The sequence below is a fragment of the Arachis stenosperma genome, chromosome 7 (assembly GCF_014773155.1).
Source record: "Arachis stenosperma cultivar V10309 chromosome 7, arast.V10309.gnm1.PFL2, whole genome shotgun sequence".
NCBI lineage: Eukaryota > Viridiplantae > Streptophyta > Magnoliopsida > Fabales > Fabaceae > Arachis > Arachis stenosperma.
In genome coordinates this window covers 51,916,622-51,921,810 of record NC_080383.1, presented here as the reverse complement: position 1 = coordinate 51,921,810, position 5,189 = coordinate 51,916,622, and positions in this window count along the sequence as shown.

Genomic DNA, 5,189 nt, shown 5'->3' with positions numbered 1-5,189 from the left:
TGAGTCAGCATGAAGCCTAAGAACTTTCCGGCTTCTGCAGCAAAGGTGCACTTGGTCGGGTTAAGTCTCATGTTGTGTTTCCTGAGGGTGCCGAAGACACTTGTGAGGTCGGGAACCAAGTTTCTGTCTTCTTGTGTCTTTACCAGCATATCGTCGACGTACACTTCTAGCTGTAGCCCGATGTGCTCTGAGAATACTTTGTTCATTAGCCTCTGGTAGGTTGCCCCGGCGTTCTTCAGCCCGAAGGGCATTACTACGTAGCAGTAGTTTGCCCTTGGGGTTATGAACGAGGTCTTTTCTTGGTCGGGTCCGTACATCGGGATTTGATTGTATCCCGAGTATGCATCCATGAAGGAGAGATATCTGTAGCCTGAGGCTGCGTCGACTAAGGCGTCGATGTTTGGTAGTGGATATGGGTCTTTGGGGCAGGCTTTGTTGAGATCCGTGTAATCGACGCACATCCTCCATTTTCCGTTGGGCTTTTTTACCAGGACCACGTTTGCGAGCCATAGGGGATACTTTACTTCCCTAATGAATCCTGCATCTAGCAGTGCTTGTACCTGTTCTTCTATTGCCTGCATGCGCTCGGGTCCGAGCTTCCGGCGTCTCTGTTGGACGGGTCTGGATCCCGGGTATACTGATAGCTTATGGCACATCAGGTCGGGACTTACGCCTGGCATGTCGGAGGCCTTCCAGGCGAAGAGGTCGGAATTCTCCCTTAAAAGGGTTATGAGTTCCTCCTTTAGGCCTGCTTCGAGGTTTGCTCCAATGTTTGTTACCTTTTCAGGTGTGTTCCCGATTTGGATCCTTTCGGTTTCTCCCTCTGGTTGTGGCCGAAGGTCTTCTCGGGTTTGAACTCGCCCGAGTTCTATTGTGTTGACTTCTTTCCCTTTTAGGCTTAGACTTTCGTTGTAGCATCGCCGTGCTAATTTTTGGTCGCCTTTTAGGGTGGCGATTCCCTTTGCGGTAGGGAACTTCATACAGACGTGTGGGGTTGAGACCACAGCTGCCAGTCTGTTTAGGGTTGGTCGCCCAATGAGAGCATTGTATGCTGAGGTAACGTCGACTATAATGTAGTCGATGCTTAACGTTTTAGATTGCTCGCCTCTTCCGAAGGTAGTGTGTAGTGAGATGTATCCTAAGGGGTGGATCGGGGTGTCCCCTAGCCCAAATAGGTCGGAGGGATAGGCCTTTAGCTCTTTTTCTTCAAGTCCGAGCTCGTCGAAGGCCGCTTTGAACAGGATATCTGCTGAGCTTCCTTGGTCAATCAGGGTTCGATGTAAGTTGGCGTTTGCTAGGATAATGGTGATCACCATAGGATCGTCGTGGCCGGGTATTATCCCCTGAGCATCTTCTTGGGTAAATGAGATGGTTGGCAGCTCGGGCAGGGGATTGTCTTCTCGGACATGATAGATCTCTTTGAGGTGTCTTTTTCGCGAGGATCTGGATGTTCCTCCGCCTGCAAAACCTCCGTTTATCATGTGTATGTGCCTTTCAGGGTTACGCAGGGTCTGTTCGGCCCGATCCTCGTTATCTCCCCTCCTTCTCTTTTTGGTCTCTTCTCCTTTTTCCGCTATGTATCTGTCGAGTTTTCCTTCTCTGGCTAGCTTTTCTATAACATTCTTCAGGTCGTGGCAGTCATTAGTAGAATGACCGTAGAGCTTGTGGTATTCACAGTATTCGGACCGATCTCTCCCCGCTCTCTTGTGTTTTAAAGGTCGGGGCGGTGGGATTTTTTCGGTGTGGCATACTTCTCTGTAGACGTCTACCAGGGAAACTCGGAGGGGAGTGTAGCTATGGTACTTCCGTGGTTTGTCCGAGTTGGACTCTTCTTTCTTTTTCTGTTCTCGATCTCGGTCTCGGAGTGGGTAGGTTGATTCCTTCCTAGAAGAGTCTCTTAGCTGGGAGGTTACCTCCATGTTGATATTTTTCTGCCCGCTCTTGCACCTCGTATAAGGAGGTCGGGTATCGTTTGGATAGGGATTGGCTAAATGGTCCTTCTTTTAGGCCGTTTGCTAGTCCCATGATGGCTGCTTCAGTGGGCAAGTGTTGTATGTCCAGGCAGGCTTTGTTGAATCGCTCCATGTATTCTCGGAGAGTTTCTTGGTTACCCTGTTTGATCCCGAGTAGACTGGGGGCATGTTTTGCCTTGTCCTTTTGAATAGAGAACCTTGTTAGGAATTTTTTGGTTAGGTCTTCGAAGCTGGAGATTGATCCTGGTGGCAGGTTGTCGAACCACTTCATGGCCGACTTGGTGAGAGTGGTGGGGAAGGCTTTGCACCGAATCGCGTCGGAGGCGTCGACCAGGTACATTCTGCTTCGGAAGTTGCTGAGGTGGTGACTTGGGTCGGTGGTGCCGTCGTAGAGATCCATATCAGGTGGTTTGAAGTTTCGCGGTACCTTCTCCTTCATGATCTCTTGCGTGAAGGGATCATGGTTGTTTTCGGGGGTGGTGCCGCGTTCCGTCCGGTCTTTCAACTCGGCCTCTATCTTCTGCAGCTTTTCTTCTAACTCTCTGCGCTTGCGAGCTTCCCTTCTCAAATCTTGTTCAGTTTCTTTCTGCTTTTTTATGTCCTCTTCGAGTTGTTTCAGTCGGTTTTGCTGTGCCCGTACTGCTTCTAGAATTTCTGAGCTCTCTTCTTTTTCGGGATTTTGTGGATTTTTGTTTGGAAGTGATGTCTTTGGGCGATTCTGTTTGTTTCCTCCTGGAGTGCGTGGTGATAGAGGGCTGTCCGGTCGTTCTCCGGTGTCAATTTCCTCTTCTTGTTCTGATGTAGCGTGGTTATTGTCGGGAGGGTCGTCCGCCATGGTAAAGGGATGACTTCCAGGGTCCCCGGCAACGGCGCCAATGTTCCGAGGGTTACCTGAAACGTGTAGCTCGGTCGTCTGGCAAGACCCGAGGTAGGGGTTCCGTGACCCGAGCTTGGTGTGCTGAGCGGCTGGGTGTTGTACCTGCAATGACACTCCGATGCTTAAGTTAGCATGGGTCCAAGCAGATATTGAGTAGAATTAGAGTATGAGTTATACCTGGGTGCTCCAGTGTATTTATAGTGGTTGGTCGTGATCTTCCCTGGATAAGATATTCTTATCTTATCTTATCTTTGGGAGTCTTATCTCTATCTTTTGTGGAACCGCCTTTCCTAGGCCTTTTTCGGCCTTTAGGTTTTGGGCTTCGTTCCTTTTGATGGGCCTTCTTCTTTATTTGTCCGAGGTCCGACCTTAGGCGTGGGCCTTTGGGACGAGGTCGGATCTTCTGCGAACTTCCCGAGTTTGGAGAGCTCGGTCAGGGTATGAACACCTCCCATCAAAGCAAGCAGCTTTGAGCTAAACCCTCAACTCATTATCATAGTGCAGCAAAATTGCCAGTATTCCGGTCTTCCACAGGAAGAACCTACTGAGTTTCTGGCACAGTTCTTACAAATTGCTGACACAGTACATGATAAAGAGGTAGATCAGGATGTCTACAGACTATTACTGTTTCCATTTGCTGTAAAAGATCAAGCTAAAAGGTGGTTGAATAACCAACCTACAGCAAGCATAAAGACATGGAAACAGTTATCAGACAAATTCCTGAATCATTTCTACCCTCCAAAGAGGATGACACAGCTAAGGCTGGACATCCAAGGCTTTAAACAAGAGGATAATGAATCCCTTTATAATGCCTGGGAGAGGTATAGAGGTATGCTTAGAAAATGCCCCTCTGAAATGTTTTCAGAGTGGGTACAGTTAGACATCTTCTACTATGGGCTCACAGAAAAAGCTCAGATGTCTTTAGACCACTCAGCTGGTGGATCTATACACATGAGGAAGACAATTGAAGAAGCTCAAGAGCTTATAGACACTGTTGCTAGAAACCAATACTTATACTCTAGCAGTGAGTTCGTTCCAAAAGAGGAGGTCATGGCATTAGTCACTGATCCTAATCCTCAAGAACAGATGAATGAGCTTAATCAACAATTGCTCCTGATGACAGAACAGTTAGCAGAATTTAAAGAAATGCTCCATGATACTAAAGTTGCTAACAAGAACATAGAACTGCAGTTGAATCAAACAAAACAGCAAATATCTAAACAGATAACAGAAGGATGTCAAGCAGTTCAACTAAGGAGTGGGAAAACACTGAACACCACTGCTCAAAGGAGCAAGAAGGCAAACAAAGAACAATTGACAGAGGATAACCAAACCACTGTTCAAAATCCCTCAGAGGACAACAAGAGCCCAGAGAGGAATATTATTGGCGTTCAAACGCCAGAAAGGGAAGGAAAGTTGGCGTTAAACGCCCATTCCTTGCCCAGTTCTGGCGTTCAAACACCAGAAAAGGGGGAGAAGTTGGCGTTTAACGCCCAATCTTCACCCATTCCTGGCGTTCAAACGCCCAAGGAGGATCAGACACCTGAGAGTGCTGATAATTATCCCTCTAACAAGGCTTCTTCAACCACTTCTGTAAGGAATAAACCTGCAGCATCTAAGGTTGAGGAATATCAAGCCAAGATGCCTTATCCTCAGAAACTCCGCAAAGCGGAACAGGATAAGCAATTTGCCCGCTTTGCAGACTATCTAAGGACTCTTGAAATAAAGATTCCGTTTGCAGAGGCACTTGAGCAAATACCTTCTTATGCTAAGTTCATGAAAGAGGTCTTAAGTCATAAGAAGGATTGGAGAGAAACTGAAAAAGTGTTTCTCACTGAAGAATGCAGTGCAGTCATACTAAAAAGCTTACCAGAAAAGCTTCAAGATCCTGGAAGCTTTATAATACCATGCACATTAGAAGGAGCTTGCACCAAGACAGCCCTATGTGATCTTGGAGCAAGCATCAATCTAATACCTGCATCCACTATCAGAAAGCTTGGGTTGGCTGGAGAAGTCAAACCAACCAGGATATGCCTCCAACTTGCTGATGGCTCCATTAAACACCCATCAGGCATAATAGAGGATATGATTGTCAAGGTTGGGCCATTTGCCTTTCCCACTGACTTTGTGGTGCTGGAAATGGAGGAGCACAAAAGTGCAACTCTCATTCTAGGAAGACCATTCCTAGCAACTGGACGAACTCTCATTGATGTACAAAAAGGGGAAGTAACCCTGAGAGTCAATGAGGATGAGTTCAAGTTGAATGCTGTGAAAGCAATGCAGCATCCAGACACACCAGATGACTGCATGGGCGCTGACATTATTGACTCTCTGGTAGA